Source organism: Salmo salar, chromosome 12 (genome assembly GCF_965601325.2).
Source record: "Salmo salar chromosome 12, fSalSal1, whole genome shotgun sequence".
NCBI classification, from domain to species: Eukaryota; Metazoa; Chordata; class Actinopteri; order Salmoniformes; family Salmonidae; genus Salmo; species Salmo salar.
This window is the reverse complement of record NC_138302.1, coordinates 51,213,090-51,239,628: the sequence shown is the minus strand read 5'-3', so window position 1 is coordinate 51,239,628 and position 26,539 is coordinate 51,213,090. Positions and strand designations below refer to the sequence as shown.

General features: G+C 44.2%; 1 protein-coding gene across 1 annotated transcript in view; it reads right to left on the bottom strand.

Moving 5' to 3' along the window:
• Positions 1–24,586, bottom strand: part of dlgap4b (discs, large (Drosophila) homolog-associated protein 4b) — a 71,543-nt gene extending 46,957 nt beyond the window's left edge. The window contains exon 1 of the mRNA XM_045691438.2: positions 24,535–24,586. The gene's annotated coding sequence lies outside the window, so the exon portion shown is untranslated. The remainder of the gene's footprint in view (positions 1–24,534) is intronic.
• Between the last annotated feature and the right edge of the window lie 1,953 nt (positions 24,587–26,539).

Genomic DNA, 26,539 nt, shown 5'->3' with positions numbered 1-26,539 from the left:
GCAGACAGACTAGCACTGTGAAATATTTTCATCTCAATGAGCCAACACCCCACAGCCTCCCACGGAGAACATCAGTCTTCAAATGTTAAAATGTTGGAAATAGATAGGAACAACAAGACTAGAAACAATGCAATGTTGCAACCAGTGGGTCAGAAGGTTTGTTTTGTCGACAATTGCTGGCAGCCACAAACAGCTACAGCTACATCCATGGCATTGTAGAGTTATACTTTCAACTGACGAGAGCACAGAAAACAACACAAGGAAAATTGTGACTATTGGCAATTCATCTCTCCTTATCAACATTTCTTGACGAGATAAACATAACCTGACATTGTAATCTGATTGAAGTTGTGTGTGTTTGTGTGTGTGTGTGTGTGAGAGAGCGAGAGAGAGAGAGAGAGAGAGAGAGTGTGTGTGTGTGTGTGTGTGTGTGTGTGTGTGTGTGTGTGTGTGTGTGTGTGTGTGTGTGTGTGTGTGTGTGTGTGTGTGGATAGCGTGCGTTTTTCTGGGTGTGTGCATGGGGATGGGATGTTGTTGTCATTGCTCTCGGCATAGCATGAAACCTCCACCTCGTCCAACATCAAACCTCCACCTCGCTTCTGTTCCACTCTGATAGCAACACCTCCTGCTACCAACTATCCTCCACAGCCGGGAGGTACCCAGTGCCTTATCACCAGGAGAGCCCTTACCTCCGGGTAGACCCCTTCCTCCTCCCAGCTTCCCATCTGTCTCTTCCTCGCCAGTCTCCAATACATGAGAGCTTTTCCAGCGGGCATCCCTGGCACAGGGCACCAAGACCGGCACGCCCAGTGGTATTGTGATGAGGGTTAAGAGGATTGGTGGCAGGGGGTGGCAGATGGGGATTGGCTGTTTGGTGCCCCGCCGCCCGCCTGCCCAGCCCAAGACGGTCTGTGCCAGTGCCCTGCCTGGCAAGGTGGTTAATGCTCGCCATTGCAAAGGGATGGAGCTTTACGGAAGGATGGTTTACGGGGTCAACAATGAGTATCTAATACACTGTAAGTTATGTCTGATTTATCTGTGTTTTCTTTATGTAACATGGGTCTGATTGATCTATTAGGGGAATGGTTAAATAAAGAAATACAGAGTAACTGTCTCTGTTGTCTCCTGTGTCTCTATATGCACTCTCAAAAACTGCAGGTACGTACAGACACAATAAGCTCCTTTACAACCTCTTGTGGAATACAATCATTTGGTGTAAACATAAAATGCTTTCACCATGTTGTTGCTACAGTATGGCGTTGACAGACTGTGTACAGATTGTCTGTACTGCACACAGTTTTTATTCCTCTCAAAGAGATCTCACCTACTGTAGTTTATGGCTGTGGGCACAAGGCCAGTATTGGATAAGAAGGACACCAATCAGAATTGATATTTACCACGGAGTACGTTTTTGACTGCAAACACTTTCTGATTGGCTGTAACGGATTAGTTACAGGGGAAAATAAACTTGTATGGTTAGAGGGAAACAAAACTAAGGATGCAGGGCGCAGCACATTGCTTCAGCTCCAACAGTCACAAGAGGAGGCAGCAATTCACAGATTATTTAACAGCAGTAAAAGTGAGCATTCAGTTTAAATACATTAGTAATAAAATGTGTTCAATTTTCTACAACAATCTACTCTACAATATTTGAATAACTGTAGCAACTGTTTTATTAACGGTATCATGCCAGGTCTTTATGCACAAATAATCAATTGCCTCACTATTTACTACACAATGCTATGTCAAACAAAAGAGTCCTGTGATAATAGAGTCCTGTTTCTTGGGAAAGTCAACAATCACATTCTCATTTGTGTAAAGCAAAAACAAGAATGATCACCAAAAATGTGCACCCCTTTGGGTCCCCAGGACCAGGATTAAGAAACACTGCCCCGAGGAGCTGCTTGGCCTTTAAAACACCAACGGTGTGTTTTGTTGGTAAAACGTCTTGCTATGTTTGGCGACAGTGTACTGAACTACGTGTTTTCTTACAACTGAGATACGTTCGCTCGATGGGCATGAAGGGGTGTGGACCGGAAGCAACTAATTCCTGGCTTGCTTAAAATCCTGCTGAAGCGGAGTGCACTATACACAGTCATCCAATCAACAGCAAGGGTGACAATACTCCTCAATGTTCTGTTTACATAAACATTTGCTACATTTCCCTCTTTCTGAATGCAGCAGGTGTAGTAGGCCAAAGGTATTTTAGTCGGGATATATAGTATGTGTACACTATATATTTAGTGGTATTAAAAGTATTGAATGGGGGAGTAGGTTTTTATAGGGGTGTATGTATCGAAGGTGTATGCATTTAGTGAGTGTGTGTTTATAGGGAATGGATCTACAACTCAAAAGAACAGGGAGTTCTGCTACTTTACAATTGAAAATGGACTTGGAACAGCAAAGTCAAGGGAATTAAACAAGTTAAGTTTAAGCCTGTAGCTGTATGTTTTGTTTGGTGTGTTTTATGTTTTACATATGTATGGGGTCAATAACGAGTATCTAAAACACTGCAAGGTCTGTCTGATTTATCAATGATTTCTTGGATGCAAAAAGGGTCAGATTAATCTATTTGGTGAATGGTTAAATCAATAAATAAAAAGTGGAACTGTCTCTAGTCTGTTGTCTCTTGTGGCTCTCTACACACTCTGAAAAACTGTCAGGATGTTGTTTCTTATGGTCTGATAGTATGGTCCTCTGTAGCTCAGTTGTGAGAGCATGGTGCTTGCAATGCCAGGACAATGGGTTTGATTCTCGGGACCACCCATCCATAGAATGTGTGCACGCATGACTAAGTTGCTTTGGATAAAAGTGTCTGTTAAATGATATATATTATTATATCAAAATGTTATTAAGTATCAAGTTGATAGCTCTGATCAACTAATAAAAGTGAATTGGATTCTGACTGGCCCACGCAGGAAGAGCTAATTTGGCTGGCAAAATTGCGTCATTTATCAATGTAACTAGGGTGGAAATAATATAAGACATACATTTTCTTACTCTCCATTAAATAATCTCATGCTAACAACCTTGTACGCCCATAAAGAGGGAAGCAGAAAATATGATAATTGTACTACCACGCTGACTGAAAATGACAGCAACAGACAAATAAATCACACATTATATCTCCATTCATTTACAGCCCCATGTAAATGGAGTGTGATTTTCTAGCAGGCAAATGAGATGAATGATTCTGAAGGTGCAGCTAGAATACACGCACACATACACACAGGCGCACAAACGCATTCACAAACAGGAAAGAATGCACACACATACACACACGCTGGATAACCCAGCTCCCAGAGAGTAGTCTAACTCATCTGTATACGCTAACGATTGGCTTAGCGTATCTCTCCCCACACAACCGACTGCCACTTCTATCCCACCGCAATTAGCATGCGACAGACTCATGCTCATTTAACGTCATTATCAGAGAACTGTTTAAATACAATCTCTCTGATAATAGTTAGCCCAGAGGGTCAACTCCTCACTATCAATTCACAGCACATTTAGCTGACTGTCTCATATCACATCCTGCCACACTGCTTGGCTTGGCTTAGCGTAGCCTAGCGTAGCCTCCTGAATGCTAATCAGCATTGTCCTCTGTGACAAGAATAAGTGTAGGGTATACGTGCTGTAGTGGAGGGAACTTCTAGCGCGCGTTTACTGTGAACACTGAGGCTGTACCCACTTTAAGGTACAGTTTCAGACAGTGGTCAAGTAGGCTACTGTGGCTATTTGATCATAATGTAGGTCTTCCAGAGTGGCCTACCATCAAAAACAATGGAGACAATGTATCCCATAACATTTTAACATGGAAATAGCTCTTCTATAATTTAGCCAACAGTAGCAGCCAATGTGTGGTGTTCAATGTAGGCCTATATTCCATGATACTTTTGGGCTTGACGTTAACATGTTTAACCACTTGTCCTTCAGACAAGGAGGTGACTGAAAATGTTGTTGTGTTTGATGCAAGAACACACTTTACAAAATAAAATGTATTATTATTCCCATACCATTATTACAGAGAATCAGACAATTTATGCTACCCTCTGCCTATTGGCTGCCTAGCTTATTCAAGCCTGTCTCAAAATACAACACTGCCCCTTTAATACCAAAAAAGTTCTCCCACAAATCTCCCACAAAATGACAAACACAAACACACCCTAATATATAGGACTCTCAATCAAAGGCAAAGAGAAAACACCTGCCTTCAATTGAGAGTCCCAACCCCAATTAACCAACCATAGAAACACACTCACTAGACTACACATAGAAATACATAAACATAGACCATAAACCAAAAAACCCGGAAATACTAAATCAAACGCCCTTCTACCAAAACACGACCCCGAACCACATAAAACAAATACCCACTGCCACGTCCTGACCAAACTACAATAACAATTAACCCTTATACTGGCCAGGACGTGACAGTACCCCCCCTAAAGGTGCTAACCCCGGAAGCACCTCAAGAAAAACAAAAACCCCAAACAACAACAAAAATCCCCCTAAACTAAAGGGAGGGAAGGGAGGGTGGCTGCCGTCACCGACGGCACTTGTGCTACACCCCCCCTCCCCAACCCACCTATGCAGGTGGTGGTTCAGGCTCCGGCCTATTGTCCTCCAGAGTGCCGACCCCAATCAGCCTCGGACCGTAGGCAGACTCCCCCTGCTCTGGATCATGGGCAGACCACCACCTCTCCACCCTGTATGCAGACTCAACAATTATACAGTTAATCAAACGCCCTTTTAAATTGTCAGGCTTACTCAGTTCAGGGTTGCTGCTAAACTCCCTTGGTTTTGGGTTATCAGCAGACTCTGGGCCGATGGGCCACTCTGGCAGCTCCGGGCAGTCTGGCCACTCTGGCAGCTCCGGGCAGTCTGGCCACTCTGGCAGCTCCGGGCAGTCTGGCCACTCTGGCAGCTCCGGGCAGAGTGGCCAGCTCCGGGCAGCTCCGGGCAGCTCCGGGCAGTCTGGCCACTCTGGCAGCTCCGGGCAGTCTGGCCACTCTGGCAGCTCCGGGCAGTCTGGCCACTCTGGCAGCTCCGGGCAGTCTGGCCACTCTGGCAGCTCCTGACTAGTGGGTGGCTCCGGCGACTCCTGACTGGTGGGCGGCTCCGGCGACTCCTGACTGACGGGCGGCTCCGGCGACTCCTGACTGACGGGCGGCTCCGGCGACTCCTGACTGACGGGCGGCTCCGGCGACTCCTGACTGACGGGCGGCTCCGGCGACTCCTGACTGACGGGCGGCTCCGGCGACTCCTGACTGACGGGCGGCTCCGGCGACTCCTGACTGACGGGCGGCTCCGGCGACTCCTGACTGACGGGCGGCTCCGGCGACTCCTGACTGACGGGCGGCTCCGGCGACTCCTGACTGACGGGCAGCTCCAGCGACTCCTGACTGACGGGCAGCTCCGGCGACTCCTGACTGACGGGCAGCTCTGGCGACTCTTGACTGACGGGCAGCTCTGGCGACTCTTGACTGACGGGCAGCCCTGGCGACTCTTGACTGACGGGCAGCCCTGGCGACGTCGGACTGGGATGACACACTTGAAACCTGGTGCGTGGTGCTGGTACTGGACGTACCAGCCTGGGAACACGCACCTCCAGGCTAGTGCGGGGAGCGGGAACAGGACGAGTCGGACTGGGCTGACACACTTGAAGCCTGGTGCGTGGTGCTGGTACTGGACGTATCGGCTTGGGAACACGCACCTCCAGGCTAGTGCGGGGAGCAGGAACAGGACGAGTCAGACTGGGCTGATGCACTAAAAGCCCGATGCGTGGCGCTGGTACTGGAGGTATCGGCTTGGGAACACGCACCTCCAGGCTAGTGCGGGGAGCGGGAACAGGACGAGTCGGACTGGGCTGACAAACTGGATGCCTGGTGCGTGGTGCTGGTATTATCTTCACCAGACAGCTAGCACGCACCTCAGGACTATTAATAAACGCTACTCCAGGTGATAACATTAGGACACGCTCTGTAGGGCGAATGTCGTGCCTAAAACACCAACACAGTAGCTCTCTCATCCTTTTCTCCTCCAATTTTCCCATCAACTCCCTTATAGTCTCTGTTTCTCTTTCCTCCACTTTTCCCCTCACTAGCTCTGGTTCCATCCTCGGCTCCGCCGATCTGTCCGTGTGCCCCCCCCCCAAAAAAAATTATTGGGGCTGCCTCTCCGGTTTCCGAAACTCCTCCATAGCCCTGGAAACGCTCAACCTTATTTCTGTCCATGTCCATCCTTCCTCCTCGTCCATATACTGAGCGTGCCGCTCCTCTCTCCTCTGCTTGGTCTTGGTTTGGTGGGAGATTCTGTCACAGTTGTCGTAGTGATGAGACCAAAACGCAGCAGGTATGTGTATGCTCATCTTGACGTTTAATGAATTCAAAATGAACACCAAAATAACAAAAGAACTAACGATCAACAAAACAGTCTGGCAAGGCACAAGGCTAAACACAGAACAATCTCCCACAAAATGACAAACACAAACACACCCTAATATATAGGACTCTCAATCAAAGGCAAAGAGAAAACACCTGCCTTCAATTGAGAGTCCCAACCCCAATTAACCAACCATAGAAACACACTCACTAGACTACACATAGAAATACATAAACATAGACCATAAACCAAAAAACCCGGAAATACTAAATCAAACGCCCTTCTACCAAAACACGACCCCGAACCACATAAAACAAATACCCACTGTCACGTCCTGACCAAACTACAATAACAATTAACCCTTATACTGGCCAGGACGTGACAGATATAAAGAAATGTGCACACTTGGCTACATACAGCTCTCGCTTTGATCACAAAACAAGCGCATCTACTCACAACCGCTCATGCTGTAAACACAGTCCAGTCCAAAGGGAATTGCACAGATCCATATGGCAATGGTCTATTTGCATATAGGCCTACTGCAGCTCTGATTGGTTATGCAGCACCGATCTGTGTAGAGTACGGGCTAAGTTGTGCCTGTTAATGTAATAGAATCCTACTCCAATGCGTTCTGCCTAGAACAAAATCTGTTGCATAGTTAGTTTTGTTTCTATATGTTGCATTGAAAGTGGCTAATATTGCGTTGATTCGATCACAATTCACCCAGTAAAGGGAAATGTGGATAGTGTTAACAAAAGAGGAAAACTCTAGAAAGTTGAGTGAAGTTCAATCTCGTGCTTCTCTGCACGGGCTGATATTTCTTCTGCATGGCAGTTTTGGGGGAGGTAGTGTAGGGGAGGTATATGCTGTATCAATTAATAAGGCTGATAGAACAGATCAGAATTATTAGATTAAAATGTTGATAAACTATTGTTTTTCACATTTTAAGCGCAACTATGTGCACACGGTGGTAAGTACAAATGGTTTCCTGGACAGAGATAGAAATATCTGATAGAAATTTAGAAAGAGGGGCGATCTAAAGATGCAACTATTCTATCATGGGTTGCTAACATGACTAGGATAATGGCTTTGGCTTAAACAACGAAAGAAAGTTGATTTGAAAACCAATAGAACAGGAGAGCGCATATACAATACAATATCAACTCGTCTGTAAAACCTGCACTTGTATGTCAATGATACTGCTGTGTATGCTATTGCACCCACGGTCAACCAGGCTCCCATCTCAACTACAGTCTGCCTTCATTGTGTAACAGAGACACTTTATTGACCTGAAATTAGTATTGAATGCAGGTAAAACGAAATATATGTTGTTCTCTTGACCACATAAAACTAACTCTGATGATAGAATACAGTGCCTTTTGGAAAGTATTCAGACCCCTTGACTTTTTCACATTTTGTTACGTTACAGTCTTATTCTAAAATGGATTTTAAAAAAATCCTCAGCAATCTACACAAAATAGCCCATAATGACAACGCAAATAAAAACAGAAATGCCTTATTTACATAAGTATTCAGACCCTTCGCTATGAGATTCGAAATTGAGCTCAGGTGCATCCTGTTTCCATTGATCATCCTTGAGATGTTTCTACAACTTCATTGGAGTCCACCTGTTGTACATTCAATTGATTGGACATTATTTGGAAGGGCACATACCTGTCTATATAAGGTCCTGCAGTTGACAGTGCATGTCAGAGCAAAAACTAAGTCATGAAGTTTGAAGGCAATGTCCGTAGTGGTCTGAGACAGGATTGTGTTGAGGCACAGATCTGGGGAAGGGTACCAAAACATTTCTGCAGCATTGTAGGTCCCCAAGAACACAGTGGTCTCCATCTTTCTTAAATGGAGGAAGTTTGGAACCATCAAGATTCGTCCTAGAGCTGGTCGCCCGGCCAAACTGAGCAATTGGGGGAGAAGGACCGTGGTCAGGGAGGTGACCAAGAACCAGATGGTCACTCTGACAGAGGTCTAGTTCCTATGTGGAGATGGGAGAACCTTCGAGAAGGACAACCATCTCTGCAGCACTCCACCAATCAGGCCTTTATGGTAGAGTGGCCAGACGGAAGCCACTCCTCAGTAAAAAGGCACGTCAGCCCACTTGGAGTTTGCCAAAAGGCATCTAAAGACTCTCAGACCATGAGAAACAATATGCTCTGGTCTGATGAAACTGAATGCCTGTCACGCCCTGATCTGTTTCACCTGTCTCTGTGATTATCTCCACCCACCTCCAGGTGTCACCTGTTTTCCCCATTAGTCCCCGGTGTATTTATCCCTGTGTTTCCTATCTCTCTTTGCCAGTTCGTCTTGTTTTGCCAAGTCAACCAACGTTTTTCCTAGCTCCTATTTTTCCAGTCTCTATTTTTCCCTAGCCCTCCTGGTTTTGACCAGGAACTGCAAGTCTCTTGAGGTATATCTCTATAAGCTTGGCACATCTAGCCACTGGGATTATTGCCCATTCTTCAAGGCAAAACTGCTCCAGCTCCTTCAAGTCGGATGGGTTCCGCTGGTGCACAGCCATCTTTAAGTCATACCACAGATTCTCTATTGGATTGAGGTCTGGGCTTTGAATAGGCCATTCCAAGACATTTAAATGTTTCCCCTTATTAAACCACTCAAATGTTTCTGTAGCAGTATGCTTAGGGTCATTGTCCTGCTGGAAGGTGAACCTCCCTCCCAGTCTCAAATCTCTGGAAGACTGAAACAGGTTTCCCTCAAGAATTTCCCTGTATTTACAACCATCCATCATTCCTTCAATTCTGACCAGTTTCCCAGTCCCTGCTGATGAAAAACATACCCACAGCATGATGCTGCCACCACCATACTTCACTGTGGGGATGTTGTTCTCGGGGTGATGAGAGGTGTTGGGTTTGCGCCAGACATAGTGGTTTCCTGGCCAAAAAGCTCAATTTTAGTCTCATCTGACCAGAGTACCCTCTTCCATATGTTTGGGGAACACCAAATGTGTTAGCTTATTTTTTTCTTTAAGCAATGGCTTTTTTCTGGCCACTCTTCCATAAAGCCCAGCTCTGTGGAGTGTATGGCTTAAAGTGGTCCTATGGACAAATACTCCAATCTCCGCTGTGAAGCTTTGCAGCTCCTTCAGGGTTATCTTTGGTCTCTTTGTTGCCTCTCTGATTAATGCCCTCCATGCCTGGTCCGTGAGCTTTGGTGGGCGGCCCTCTCTTGGCAGGTTTGTTGTGGTGCCATATTCTTTCAATTTTTTAATAATGGATTTAATGGTGCTCCGTGGGATGTTCAAAGTTTCAGATATTTTTTTATAACCCAACCCTGGTCTGTACTTCTCCACAACTTTGTCCCTGACCTGTTTGGAGAGCTCCTTGGTCTTCTTAGTGCCACTTGCTTGGTGGTGTTTCAGACTCTGGGGCCTTTCAGAACAGCTGTATATATACTGAGATCATGTGACAGATCATGTGACACTTAGATTGCACACAGATGGACATTATTTAACTAATTATGTGACTTCTGAAGGTAATTGGTTGCACCAGATCTTATTTAGGGGCTTCATAGCAAAAGGGGTGAATACATATGCACCCACCACTTTTCAGATTTAATTTTTGTAGAAATTTTATTTCGATTTTTTTTCATTTCACTTCACCAATTTTTTTTAATTTTTTTTTTTAATGTCCATTACATGAAATCCAATTAAAAATCTATTTAAATACAGGTTGTAATGTAAGAAAATAAGAAAATTCGCCAAGGGGGTGAATACTTTTGCAAGGCACTGTACCCAAGAAGACTCTATGCTGTAATCACTGCCAAAGGTGCTTCAACAAAGTACAGAGTAAATGGTCTGAATACTTATGTAAATGTGATATTTCATTTTTTTTAATATAAATTAGCAAACATTTCTAAAAAAACATTTTTGTGTGTAGGATATTATGGGGTATTGTGTGTAGGTTTTTAATTTTTTTAGCAATTTTAGAATAAAGCTGTAACGTAAAAAAGTCAAGGGGTCTGAATACGAAGGCACTGTATGTACTTTGGATGGTGTCCTTATTGATCGTGTCCATGCTTACACATATCTGGGCATCTGGATAGATTAAAATCTGTCTATTAAAAAGCATATTGATGAGTTAGTTAAGAAGCTGCGAGTAAAAATGGACTTCTTCTATAGAAATAGGTCCTGCCTCTCGCTACATAATAGAAAGCAGATTATTCAGTTGACGTTCCTATTGGTACTAGACTATAGCGACAACATCTATATGAAAGCAGCTGCCACTTCATTAAAGCCAGTAGATGCAGTTTATAATAGAGCACTCCGCTTTATTACAGGCAACAATTTTAGTACTCATCACTGCATTCTCTACCAGAAAGTTGGTTAGCCCTCTTTGATATCACGTAGCTTGATGCATTGCTATGTTTTAATTTATAAAGCCCTTTTACATAAAGTCACACTGTACCTAACATCATTACTTGTCACGGATATGTAGGGCAGGAGGAAGGAGTAGAGTCAAATGCAGGATGTGATAGTTCAGTAGGCCGAAGTTTAATGGCACTCAACACGCTAGGTGTATCAACAACACAGAGATTGCAGAAAACCCCAAAAGGGAAACAGGTAATCCAGATGAAGAGGCGAAAATACGCACGGGGTGCAGCCCGGCTTGAATCAATACTCCAAATAATAAAATGCTGGAGCAAAATACAAAGTACAACCACACTGCCCACTGACAATCAAAATAATCCCGCACAACACACAACCCCCACAGGAACAAACTAAATACCCCCCCCCCCCCCCCCCCCCCCCCCCACTAATGACAGAAACGAAAACAGGTGCGGACTTAGACAGACAAAACACAACGAACACAGAAACATAGATCGGTGGCAGCTAGTAGACCGGCGACGACGACCGCAGAGCGCCGCCCGGCCGAGGAGGGGCACCATTTTCTGTGGATACTGTGACATTACTAAACTTTAGACATACGAGTTTCCACACCCGGTCACAGAGATGGCCAACTGTGGAAATTCCTTTGGTCTCTACGGAGTTAGGTAAATCAGCTTTTTAGTTTTCTTGCACCTTATTTCTGGAACAATCTTTAAAATGTTCTTAAATGTGATGTTTTAGTGCCTCTAGGGCAATTCAGAAAGCTGATTGAGGACCTTATTACTGATAAATGTTTTTTTATTTTTTATATGACCGTGTTTTTCTTTCTGCTTTCATTTTGGATTCATATTTTGATGTGTATATTTACTATAATTTATGTAATTCATCTGTAAAAATGACCATGGTCTCAGTATGACTCCCCGAGGTTTAAAAAATTACTAATAAATAAAGAATAATTTCTTCAATGTTTCTATGGTGGGATTTTGGATATAGGCTACTTTGAAGTTGTAAGGGAGTAACTGGCGGCAGGGAAGTCAGGCGCAGGAGAGCAAAACTGGGTAATCAACGGAGCAGTTTTATTCATAAAACCCACCGGAACCAGAACAACAAACAAATGGGTACAAAACCCGTCGCACACCAGAGAAAACGTGCACATGCACTTACAAAAAACAATTCCGCACAAAGACATGGGGGAACAGAGGGTTAAATACACAACATGTAATGAGGGAAATTGAGACCAGGTGTGTGAGAAGACAAGACAAAACAAATGGAAAATGAAAAGTGGATCGATGATGGCTAGAAGACCGGTGACGCCGACCGCCGAGTGCCGCACGAACAAGGAGAGGAACCGACTTCGGCGGAAGTCGTGACAGAAGTAAGGTAAGACCTCATAATATTAAGTAAAACATCCAGGTGTCAAACAATTAAGGAACAGAAAAAATATAGTGATGCTAATGATAGGCCTAACAGTTTTCTGGTCAATGGAAAGGCTTTCCCAAACATCTTCTCAATTAAATGTTAACTAGCTACAAAGCAGCCTATGCCTACCTGGCAGAACGATATCATGATTATCACATCAATCCAGTGCCCATTTGTTTTGCAAACGGCATCTCATGTGCGCTCCAGAAACACCACTAATCAAACAACAGTACTAGGTGCCTGCACAGTTTAATTAAAGGGTAACTACACTCAAAAAGTTTAAATGTATTCAATGTTTCCCATACCTCAAAAGCAGTCTCTTGATGTGGTTTAAACATTGTTGTGGACTTATAACATCCAATGTGTGTGTTTTTCTATTAAAAAAAGTGTGACTTTGAGTGCAAACACCTGAAAGAAATAAATCAAATCTGAAACCTTGGAATTTCTGACACCCTCATTTAAATAGTAGACCTACTATTAGCATACTGCCACAGTAAAGCTCGGATTGGCCTGACTGGGAAAAACCAATATGAGATTCATCATTTTAGTTAGTTCAGAGTGTATGTAACTGTTTGTCATATCATTTTTCACACAGGGTCCCGTTTGTGATTTTCTTTTTTTTTTAAGCAAAATTAGAATATACCCACTTCTCCAGGCACCTCGACACCACTGATTAGGCCCAAATAGTGTCAATGTGCAGACTGCCAGTGAAGACACACACACACGTTTCTGTGTTAGTATTTAGGTCACTTCCAATATAACTTCACATACTGCGTCATTGGCCTAGTTAGTCTACTCTGAGTAGCCCTCTTTTTGGAATAGACTTGGGTTAGGTATTTTTAAGGGATTCGGCTTGCTTATTGCTCTGCCTTGCATTGGCCTAGATGGTGATGATGATATACTCTGAACAACCCAGAAAGCCAGAAGAAGCTGGGCTGATCGAGTCCAGGTGAAACATTTATTTGTTTAAAAGCACTACACAAATAAATTGTGACTGATTGATTAATACACGCTGTGTGAGGATGAGGATATACTCTTCCCTCTTTTGAGAATGGCTGGGCTGAGACAACAGTTTCTCTCCTTTTATTTTTGTTGTATGCAGTATTTTCTGTTACTGTAATAAATCACATTATATTATTGAATGAGTCCGTGTGGTTGAAAAGATTAAAGCGGAGGCGGATGTAGGAGACAATTTATTCTGCTATTTCTCTATTTAGTGGAAGTATTGAGTTGGGTCTCGCTGCTTCGCACTGTAATGATTCATAAAGCAGCGAGGTCAATGTGAGGTGTCAAGGTACTTTTCATTATGAAGAAACTTGTGGTTGGAAATAACACCCTATTAGACCAGTCTATTTCTGCAAACGTATTGTACCCTGGTTCACAGCACAATGGTATAAATATTACCCCACTACCATTATAGCCATAACATCTCTTTAACAAGAGAGAGAAAGAAGAGGCGATTCAAGAGGAGGACAGAATAGATAAAAGGGGGTAGAGCAGGAAACATCACTATGCAGTTACCGGTAGCTGCTTCAAAGACATGCCCTGCTACCGGCTTATTGGAAGAGATTCTCCCTGCCTCGTGCACAGGGGAGCTGCCATCTGCTCATAGTCCAATGGAAAGGGCGAGTTTGGCATGGTGTCCAAATCCCTGACCTGACCACATTGCCATCCACAACCATATAAATAATGTGCCCTTCTAACCGTTAGGGGGTGCCATTATCCAATACAAAAAACACTGACTCTATGCATTCATAAGTAAGATGAATTTGCCACTAGAAAGGTCAGGTTTTGCGTTTGTGTTTTTTTTTCTCCCTATTGGATAAGGTTAGGATTTGGCGCAGGTAAGCTGATCCTAGATCTGTACTGTACGGCAACTTCTACCCGGGGGTCAATCATAATACACCGTTTTAATATGGGGAATAGAATACAATTCATTTTATTTTTTATTTAACCTTTATCCAGACGAATCAATTAAGAACACATTCTTATTTACAACGGTTGCCTGGCAATGTAGTTTATTAATACAATAACACAGGCGTAAAATGCATCATTATAGTTTTATCTGCTCTGCAGTGGGACTGCTTTGTTCACAATTGCCATCTGGACATGGTTGTTTTACTGCTTTGTTTTAAGAGGTGATAAACTCCAAGGTTAAAAGCCTCGAAGAGTCTCTCAGGTGAAAGCTGTTGGATCTAATAAGCCTTGTGTTGAAATATCCATTTTGTTCAAGGATCCGGTTGTCATTGGTGTCTCATTTAGTCTCAGGTGGCTCCCACAAATGGACCTTTCAGGAGCAATAACTACCCACAGGAGACATAATACCCACATCTCAAATGATGGTAGCGTATATCTGTCAAAAACCTGTGTTATTGATTTGCCATTACCCAATTAGCATTTGAACATGAATATTGGCGGCCACATGCTTCCATACCAACTAATATCAATAAGGTCCCCACTCAGAAGGCTAAACGTACAAGCGCTATACAAATAACATTTGACACATTGAGACATCTGTGTACACTTGAATAATCCATTATTCAGTTGTGTAGTCTAGTCTTCCAACATTGTGTCTGCTTAGCTACAAGGAAACGCACGCAACATATATTTATATTGTCACATATACCGATAGGTGCAGTGAAATGTGCTGTTTTACAGGGTCAAACATACACTGAGCGAACAAAACATTAGGAACACCTGCTCTTTCCATGACATAGACTGACCAGGTGAATCTAGGTGAAAGCTATGATCCCTTATTGATGTCACTTGTTAAATCCAATTCAATCAGTGTAGATGAGGAGGAGGAGGAGACAGGTTAATGAAGTATTTTTAAGCCTGGAGACAATTGAGGCATGGATTGTGTATGTGTGCCATTCAGAGGGTGAATGGGCAAGAAAAAAGATTTAAGTGCCTTTGAACGGGGTATGGTAGTAGGTGCCAGGTGCACCGGTTTGAATGTGTCAAGAACTGCAACGCTGCTGGATTTTTCACACTCAACAGTTTCCTGTGTGTATCAAGAATGGTCCACCATTCAAAGGACATCCAGCCAACTTGACACAACTGTGGGAAGCATTGGAGTCTACATGGGCCAGAATCCCTGTGGAACGCTTTCAACACCTTGCAGAGTAAATTCCCCAATGAATTGAGGCTGTTCTGAGGGCAAAAGGGGGTGCAACTCAATATTAGGAAGGTGCTCTTAATGTTTTGTACACTCGGTGTATGTCCCCCAACAGGTAAATCCCAAACTCAAACCCTGAGCCAAGCTGGCCATCTAAAGCCAATAGCAAACTTGGAACCTCCAGGTTGCCAGATCCAGACTGATTGGGAGTCTGAGGGCGGGTTACCTCACAGCATGGAAGGTATAGCCACATCTGAGAAGCGCTGTGTGGAAGATGTGTACTTTGTCAGAACATATCTCAGTCATGGAGCCCTGAGCCCCATCTGCTCCACTGGCTTAGAGGACAGGGGTGTGAGAGGGGGATGTGTGTGTGTGTGTGTGTGTGTGTGTGTGTGTGTGTGTGTGTGTGTGTGTGTGTGTGTGTGTGTGTGTGTGTGTGTGTGTGTGTGTGTGTGTGTGTGTGTGTGTGTGTGTGTGTGTGTGTGTGTGTGTGTGTGTAGAAGAGAGAGGGAGGGAGAATGAGAGAGGAGAAGGAGGAGGGAGAGAGCGAGAGGGCAGGCGGAGAGAGAGGAGAAGAAGGAGGGAGGGAGCGAGAGGGGAGAGAGGAGGGAGAGAGAGAGAGAGAGAAAGAGAGAAGGGAGGGGGGCGAGAGAGGAGAAGGAAGAGGGAGAGAGAGGGGGAAGGAGGGAGAGAGAAAAGGGAGGGAGGGAGGGAGGAGGGAGAGAGAGGGAAGTAGGAGGGTCAAAGAGGGGAGGGAGGAGGGAAAGAGAGAGAGGAGAAGGAGGAGGGAGAGAGGAGAAAGAGGAGGGAGAGAGGGATGAGGGAAAGAGAGAAGGGAGGGAGAGAGGAGGGAGCGAGAGGAAAAGGAGGAGGGAGAGAAAGGGGAGGGAGGAGGGAGAAGGAGAGAGAAGGGAGGGGGGAGAGAGAGGAGAAGGAGGAGAGAGAGGAGAAGGTGGAGGGAGAGAGAGAGAGAGAGAAGGGAGGGAGGAGGGAGAGAGAGAGAAGGGAGGGAGGAGGGAGAGAGGAGTAAACGAGAGGTAATGTGTTGAATGAAAACAATCTGAAGGGAAATGCGAAATGCGAAAAATGTGATCTAAAATGAAAGCGGAGTTGAGAAAGAAAGGGAGAGATGGAGGAAGATATAGAGGAAGAGATGGAGAGATGCAGTGAACGAGAAAGGAAGAGTGGGAGGAAGATATGGAGGAAGAGATGAAGAGATACGGTGAGAGGGAAGAGAAAGAGAGGGAGGAAGATATGGAGGAAGCGATGAATAGATACGGTGAGAGGGAAGAGAAAGAGAGGGAGGAAGAGATGGAGGAAGAGATGGAGAGATACGGTGAGAGGGAAGAGGAAGAGAGGGAGGAAGATATGGTGGAAGAGATGGAGAGATACAGTGAGAGGGAAGAGAAAGAGAGGGAGGAAGAGATGGAGGAAGAGATGGAGAGATACGGTGAGAGGGAAGAGGAAGAGAGGGAGGAAGATATGGTGGAAGAGATGGAGAGATACAGTGAGAGGGAAGAGAAAGAGAGGGAGGAAGAGATGGAGGAAGAGATGGAGAGATACGGTGAGAGGGAAGAGAAAGAGACGGAGGAAGATATGGAGGAAGCGATAGAGAGATACGGTGAGAGGGAAGAGGAATAAATAGAGAACAAGTGAGAAATCAGTGACGAGGAAGAAAGAATGAGAAATAAGACACACAGGTGAAGTACGGACGTTTTTAACTATTCTTGTGGGGACCAGAAGTCCCCACAAGAATAGCAAACAAACAAAAATGTAAAGGTCAAATGCTATTGCTAGGGGGTTTAAGGTTAAGGTTAGAATTAGTGTTAGGGTTAGAATTACATTAAGGGTTAGGGTAAGGAGCTAGGGTTAGGTTTAGGGTTAAGGTTAGGTTTTTGGGTTAAGTTTAGGGTTAGGGTAAGGTTAAGAGTACGGGTTAGAGTACAGGTTAGGTTTAGGGTTAGGGGTTAGGGAAAATTTGATTTTGAATGGGACTGAATTGAGTTCCCCCACAAACTTAGCTGTACAAGATTGTGTATATGTGTTCCTGAGATTGTGTATTTCATATAATGTGTGTGTGTGTATGTGTGAAGCACCAGTAGCTCCTAATTACATTAGGCTGTATGCCGTCAGTTCTGGGCTCTGGCCTATTTTCACATCTATAAATTTACCAGTCTTGGTGGCCCACTCATTTCAGCCAATCTCTGAAGACCATGACACACACACACACACACACACACACACACACACACACACACACACACACACACACACACACACACACACACACACACACTGCTTCACCAGCAAAGGCGGGGACGGATTGGAGAATGTTCCGTGCCCTTGAAAAGTTGTTATTTTAGATAAGAGGCGAACACGGATACTGAGTTATGATCTAATTTCAGTAGTTAGCGTGGCCGTGCGAAATGGAATTCCTCGGATTCCATTTGGGTCTATTAACGGAAGGTAGAGACATTTCCAGCAATGGAACTAATGATCATTTGAAAGTGGTATAACATAAGTACATTGGTGGTGGATAGTCATTTGCCTCATGGTATGACATATACATAAGCACGTTTTGCATAGGTATAAAGAAATGGTATTTAACTAACACTGTCTATAGCTCCTATTCTGAATTTCAGAGATATTGCAGGATTTTAGCCACAACAGAGGCTCTAGCTAAACCTTTAGCTTTAAATGGATTGTTAGCCCAGTGCTGGTTTAGCCATTCAATTTCATGTTTGTTTGCCTTTCATCGGTGACAACATACAGATGCCAGGGCTAGGTTACACTCTGAAAACATCCACCCTTCCTTCCCATATGCCCTTGTTGACTTCCCCTTGTAGATCTGAGATGGATAGGAGCGGTGAGAGCAACAGGACGGAACACCCTATCATCATGACACTTCCACCAGAACGAACCAGTCCACTCAGATTCAGGAGGGTAAAGTCATAACTGTCAGATTGGAACTCAGGTTACATTTCTTTAACCCTGTTTCAACAGAGCTTCCCTTTAGAAAACGAGGCTACCCTGATGTATGTTGCAGTAAACAATTTGGCAATTTGGAGAAAAGTTATGAGGTTGTCTTGTACTACTTTACTTTTAGCATGATTGTGTGTGTGTATGTGTTGCACAGTGGGTATTTATATAGCAGGGAATAAAACGGACATGGGCAGCTATCCCAGAGTGCCGTGCGCACAGAGCAGAGCAGTAGAGCTGGGTGTTCTAGGCTACAGCTGGGTCTGCTTATCTCTAGATCCATGGCAGATAAGAAACTCTAATACAAACAGACATACAGAGATGCGAGACACATGCACGTGCGCACACACACACACACACACACCACATGCATGCACGCGCGCACACGCACACGCACACTAGAAAGACCCAGGCAGAAGGCTAAAACATCCCTTGTATTATAAAGCAGCATCACTCTACGCTGTAACACCCCATCTGTGCACATTATTAAATTAAGACCATTCCGTTACAACTAGTCCAACATTCCAAATAATCAACACTAAGCACTCACACTAGAGCAGTTTCTCTGTCCATCAACTGGCTTGGTCTGCCAGTTCAGATTGGTCTGCCATGTAACACGCTTCTGTCAATAACATGAACTGGCCAGTATCTGTAGTTAATCCTTTGTAACGCAGAATTTTAGAAAGCTATCACGTAGTAGAACTGCATAAGTGTTGCTCTCCACTTTCTGTAGGACCGAGTCTTGAAATCAGTGGAATTAGAGTATGATAGCTAAGGAGATGGAGAAAATCCTGGCGTTTGACTGCAAATATGCAGACGGAGTCGAAAAGAGAACACACAGAAGGCTGTTGTATAAAACACCTGTCTCTGGATTACATCTTCAAACTAAGGGCAATGATGGCATCCACGACAGAGAGGGAGAAGCATGTTTATGATATCACTGCGACAACTGTCGATTGACGTAGCTGGTAAATTTGCTCTGGTTATCTACTCCGATTTCAGAGCATTCTCATCTGAGTGTGCCAGAGTGGAGAATAACTTACAAATTTACGAACGCTCAACACCTGTTGAATATGGCTGGTGTCAGTAAACGTTGGAGAAAAAATGTAATTAAATTGTTCCCAGCAGCACAGTTGCAGTCACCAACGCTCTGGATAACATGAAAACAGCCTAACGGGATCTGCTAGAGCGAGTAAAATTGTCAGAGCGAGCTGTTCTCACATTGTGTCTGGAAGTAGCTAGCAAGCTAGCCAATGTTAGCCAGTTAGCTTGGGTGCTTAACTCCATTTGTGAGGTCAAAATGCTTGGATCAACCCTACTCATCGGCCGGAGCGTCCAGTTTGTGCTCTTAACGCTCCGAGAGCGAGACGCTCTGAATTTACGAACGGACAATCTGACAGCGCTCTGAATTTACAAACGCCCAGACTCACTCTAGCACTCGAGGTTACAAACACACCCGTAATATAAACCAGCCATCAGTCTTGAAATCTTTGGTTGTTTAGTACATGGCCTCACATGTGAATCCTTAAAGAGATGGGTGGGACTAAAGCTTAAGAGGGTGTGAACAATGCTGAATGGGTGTAGACAAAGAAGAGCTCTCCAGTAGTTGTACCAAACATTCAAGGGCCATTTTCTCAAAAGTGAGGTTACAAGTTTATCAACTTTCAAAGCAGAAATACTTTACCATTGTTTCTCAACTGCAGTGTATGATAAACTATTTTCTAACTCTGAGTCTCTACTTTTATCCAATTAAAAAACACAATTTCAAATTTTGCTACATAAGATCGAATCGAGCCGATCACAAGTGCTTAGCCAATCCACAGCATCCAGGGGTCATGGTGGCCATTCTGACCTAGTCACATAACCTTGACTTTCCACAGGATCTTCCTGTTTTGACAGGCGGGTCGGAGGTCACGTTCTGCATTTCTTGTTTGGGCTATTTCAATGGGCTGGCAGTGTGACAGCAGTTACAGTAGTGTGACCAGAGGACACAGGTTCAGGTTCCCCTCTCCTCTCAGAGAACTTGTTCAGTCCGTGTACCAATCCCCCTGTGATATCACCATAATACCCTAATGGCCTTCTGTCAACCTATCAACACTTCAGATGGGATGAGCCATTACCATGGCAATGATGGCAATTGCCGCCAAGCAAGCAAGTGGTGGGTGAAGGTATATATACACTGAGTGCCCATGTCTACACTGAGTGTATACAGTTGAAGTCGGAAGTTTACATACACTTAGGTTGGAGTCATTAAAACTCGTTTTTCAACCACTCCACAAATTTCTTGTTAACAAACTATAGTTTTGGCAAGTCGGTTAGGACATCTACTTTGTGCATGACACAAGTCCTTTTTTCAGCAATTGTTTACAGACAGATTATTTAACTTATAATTCACTGTATCACAATTCCAGTGGGTCAGAAGTTTACATACACTAAGTTGACTGTGCCTTTAAACAGCTTGGAAAATTCCAGAAAATTATGTCATGGCTTTAGAAGCTTCTGATAGGCTAATTGACATAATTTGAGTCAATTGGAGGTGTACCTGTGGATGTATTTCAAGGTCTACCTTCAAACTCAGTGCCTCTTTGCTTGACATCATGGGAAAATCTAAAGAAATCAGCCAAGACCTCAGAAAACAAATTGTAGACCTCCACAAGTCCGGTTCATCCTTGAGAGTAATTTCCAAATGCCTGAAGGTACCACGTTCATCAAACAAACAATAGTACGCAAGTATAAACACCATGGGACCATGCAGCCATCATACCTCTCAGGAAGGAGACACGTTCTGTCTCCTCGAGATGAACGTACTTTGGTGCGAAAAGTGCAAATCAATCCCAGAACAACAGCAAAGGACCTTATGAAGATGCTGGAGGAAACAGATACAAAAGTATCTACATCCACTGTAAAACGAGTCCTATATTGACATAACCTGAAAGGCCACTCAGCAAGGAAGAAGCCACTGCTCCAAAACCGCCATAAAAATGCCAGACTACGGTTTGCAACTGCACATGGGGACAAAGATTGTACTTTTTAGAGAAATGTCCTCTGGTCTGATGAAACAGAAATGGAACCATCCCAACCGTGAAGCACGGGGGTGGCAGCATCATGTTGTGGGGGTGTTTTGCTGCAGGAGGGACTGGTGCACTTCACAAAATAGATCATGAGGAAGGAACATAATGTGGATATATTGAAGCAACATCTCAAGACATCAGTCAGGAAGTTAAAGCTTGGTCGCAAATGGGTCTTCCAAATGGACAATGACCCCAAGCATACTTCCAAAGTTGTGGCAAAATGGCTTAAGGACAACAAAGTGAAGGTATTGGAGTGGCCATCACATAGCCCTGACCTTATCCTTTAGAACATTTGTGTGCAGAACTGAAAAAGCGTGTGCGATCAAGTAGGCCTACAAACCTGAATCAGTTACACCAGCTCTGTCAGGAGGAATGGGCCAACATTCACCCAACTTATTGTGGGAAGCTTGTGGAAGGCTACCCGAAACCCCCACCACCCACCGCCCAAGTAGGTTGGATGTCCTTTGGGTGGTGGACCATTCTTGATACACACGGGAAACTGTTACTACAATACCCTGTTCAAAGGCACTTCAATCTTAAGTCATGCCCACTCACCTTCTGAATGGCACACATACCCATACCCATGTTTCAATTGTCTCAAGGCTTAAAAAATCCTTCTTTAACCTGTCTCTTCCCCGTCATCTACACTGATTGACGTGGATTTAACAAGTGACATCAATAAGGGATCGTAGCTTTCACCTTGTCAGTCTATGAAAGAGCAGGTTTTCTACAAGCTTTGTCATATAAGGATGACATTAAGGAAGCTGCGCTAAGCTAGGCTATGGTTTAGGTTTGGTTTAGACGATGGACTAAATGTCCTGCAGTGTGAGCTAGTTAGCATTGTCTACATGTACACTGAGTATATCAAACATCTTAATGTTACTCAGTGTATGTATGTAGGGCAGTTGAGGTACAAATGTGTTTTTTGTTTGTTGTTGTTTTTTTATGGAAAGAATGATACCATAATGAAGAAAAAGAGGAGAGAGAGGAGGGAGGGAGGAGAATTTAGAGCGATTGAAAGTGGAAGAAAGAGAAGTTCTGCGCTCTGATTCAGGGAAATTGCCTACTTCCCCGGTTGCGACAGTGGAGACAGGCAAATACATCAATCACATCATTCTCTTTCTACTCCTCCCTTCCTCACTTCCATCCTCATTTGCGGAGCTGTTTTTATACTAAGGCCCCATTCAATTAGTATGAATATGCATCCGTCCATCCACCCACCCATCCTTGCTCATTCAATGAAAGTAATCAAGGGATCAGCAATGACTGGATTGGTGAAAGCAGTGGAACCCTCGCTTTCAGTGATCGAAGCATGTTAGATCTCTTCAAGGAAGGAAAACAGGAAGGATGCATTTGAAAGGATTGGAGCAGGGCCTTAAGTTGGGGGGGGTTACATAAGACGGACATAGACAGACCAGGCACACACACAGCAACAAAAAGACTATCAATCAATCAAATTGATTTATAAAACCATTCTTACATCAGCTGATGTCACAAAGTGCTGTACAGAAACCCAGCCTAAAACCCCAAACAGCAAGCAATGCAGGTGTAGAATCACTATATACTATAGATTGTGGCAGACAAACACACATGCGGTCAAATGGACAGAGAGATAGAAAGACTCAGGCAAGATAAACGGAAAGACACATTGACTGACTGACTAGATAGAAGGATGGATATGGGTCGGCCTCGGAGGTAATGTGTGATTAAAGCCTCTGCTTATCCACTTACTACAGCAACATGGCTAGCAGGGGGACAACCCAGCATGAGACGGCCATGTGTGCTTGCTTGTGTGTGTGTGTATGTATACGTGTGTATGTATGCGTGTGTGTGTGTGTGTGTGTGTGTGTGTGTGTGTGTGTGTTTGTGTACGTGTGTACATGCTGGAGCATGAAGCATTGATCAGCTTAAACATCAAAGAGAGACCAACATGGTCGTCTGTGAGGGAGAGACGGAGCAAGAGAAGAATGACGCATTGAATATGTTGTGGATGCAGCAGCATCTGAGTGTGAAAAGCAGTGGAGTGGAAAGGCAAAATCCCGACCAGAAATTGATACAGGGGTGAGGGGAGATGGATTCAATGTTTATTTGATCGTAAGATTATGATCCTTTAATATAGGCTACTGTCAAAAATGTTGACAAGTTACCTCCATATGTTCAAATGCTGGACGGTATGTCTTTTGATAGCTGAGTATATAATTCTGTATCAGACCTGGGTCAAATACACATCCATTATCTCAAACACTTTTATATACTTTAGGTATGCTTGATTGAGGATGGTCAGCATTCAAAGGGGACATCGTTTGCACTTTTGGGAATATTCTATTGGTCCCATTGTACCGGGCAAGCTAAATCAATGTCAGTTGTCCTGACGTATTTGAAATAATTGGTACTTGACCCAGGTCTTATGTCCCTGGACACCAACCAGACTCAATATTTGCACAACACACACACACACACACACACACACACACACACACACACACACACACACACACACACACACACACACACACACACACACACACACCACAAACTACCACAGGCTGCGTCAGACCACGTACACACCACACACATATACAGTAGGAGAGCCACATCAAAATGACAAAATATGAAGCAGTCCTGAAATTGGATATAAGCCGGCACTGAAGCATTCATTTGATTATTACTTCAACTTTCAGACCAGGGCACTTTCTGGAGTGAATTAAATGAATGGGACAGATAGGACCTGATCCCAGATCAGCCCTCCTACTCTGAGACACTTTATGAATACAGACCTTGATCATTTCATTTGAGGCTTGATTGAAAACTTCTGATGACACAGACTGAAATTCCAGGAGAATTTCAGAATACCCAGGAACCCAACCCGCAGGTGGCAGCTTAGCACAGGGGATTGATTTTCCTTGAACACTGGCATCACAACCCTTCCTTACAAGGGACAGGGAAACAGGCCTGAGAGGTTAGGACTGAAAGCAGTGCCGCTCCTTGAAAGCAGCCCGGGTCATCCATTTTGAATACTCTGCCTTTTCTCTCCTGGTATGGAGGATGACCAAAGCAAAGAAAGCTCCAATAATCAGAAAATGTTGATACTGGACTGTGTTTTAACTCTGTTGATTTGCATTTGAGATGGTCTTCCTACGATCTTCCATCAAGACACTAATTTGATTCATTTATTCATCCATTTATTCAACCCAGGTACTTACATTGGTTGCTCATTCTTCAGGAGCCAAGGTCTCGATAGAAAGGAGTTTCCTGTCAAAGAAACATATAAAAATGATAGGCTTAGTAATGTAAAGGGAATAACCAATGTTACTTAGGTAAACACTGTGCCAAATCCTCGAGTAACACACACACACACACACACATGACTTCTTAGCCAGCATTGAGTTATATAATCTGATCCTAGACCAGTCCTTAAGGCCTTCCCAGACTGTATGTTGGATTCAGTCTTTTACGATTATTACATGTATGTTCGCACACTGTGCGATGTTACCAAATCACGATCTCGATATCAATCTGGCCAAATTTGTACGATTTGCTTCAGCTCTGCCGTCACATTCTGTGAATGACACTATCTGAACTTTGTCTGAGCCTATGACCGCACATAGTGGCACTTCATCGGCAGACCTAGAGCGATATGTCCATCAATCATTTACATCGGAAGAATTTGCCCAAAACGTGGATATTTTGTCTGGGATGGCAAAATCGTGGCATAAGACTGCTAAAACCATCTGTGCCTTTAGGGGCATCTTCTGCCCAGGAGGACCAAGCCAACAAGCCAAAGTATCGGCATGCGATGCGGATCCACCTTGTACTGTATCGTACTGCACTTCCCTGGTCTACTACTCATCTTTTTCCCTCTGTGCACCTGACAGCATAGAGGACAAAGGCACCGACTCGCTTCACAACATTTCAATATCATTCCCATCCTCATCCATATTAAAAGCGTAACAACTTATACGTTTGTTAGGGGTTGTCAAAGCATTGGGTTATGGTTTTTGCTGGCTCAGACTCCTCTCAAGACCCAATTGACAACAGCAGCAGGGTGCTTCCACACCTGGGCTTGACCGGGACTTTGGGTGTACTGTGTGTTCTTATACATTATGCAAGAGTGTTTGTGTGTGTGTGTGTGTGTGTGTGTGTGTGTGTGTGTGTGGTAGCCATGCACAAAGGATATGCCACAGCGGATAGAAGTGGAGGTAAGGACACTCCAGCCTTAGTTAGTGTGTGTTTGTGTGTGTATGTGCATGCGTGGGTGCGAGACTCTGACCATCATACACTGCTCACTGACCCTGAACAGAAAAGTTTGTATTCATGTCAAACGCCATCATCCATAGAGAGAGAAAGAAACTCCTGAGCCAAGGGGATAACAAAGACTTTTATGGTATATTTATGACACTTTTCTCTTTTTTTCGGACAGAGCTTGGTGATTTGTGACCCCCTTTCTCCATCCTCATACAAAATATAGGATTTCTACTTCCAGTCCTTCAACAGTGACAGCAAACGTCCATAGTTTGAGCCTCATGCCCTCTTCCCCACATCCACTTAGGCATGTGCCTTTTGAAAATCAAGAGAAATAGGTTTAATTCTTCAAACTGCATAGAACATCACTTTCTTCAAAACTCTGATGCTTTGTTCCTCCTTGCCCACTCTCACCTCACATATACAACACACATAGAAGAGCATATTTTCCACTCCTTCATATGGAAGGATTAAATGTTTTATGCTTAGTTTCTTCCATCTCCCTCTCACAAACTTTTGTAGTCTGTCTTAGATTTTTTGGGTAGAGCAGCACTTGATGCTCCTTGTACAGTACAAGCGCACATGCATGCACGCACGCACGCACACACCCTCCGACATCACATACACACACCCTCTAATGCCATCTCTGACAGAGACACTCTGAGGCAGCTCTCCCTGTGTAGTTGAAACATTAGCCTCTTCCCTCGGGCCACTGTAAGCTCTGCCCAAATGAGCCCTCCATGCACCAGAGCTGCCTTCGCTGGGACCTACTATGGGCCTGAATCAGGGAGCCCCAACAGGGCCTAACTATGTCCAAACCCCAGACTATAGTCCCAGAACAACCAGAGAGGGGCACTATAATTCGATGGTCCAAACTGAACACCCTTTGCTAAGCTAACCCATGCCCAGTCAACTGGCTCCAACCCCAGTCTAAACCCAGACCCAACTTGACCAAGCCCAAGCTTA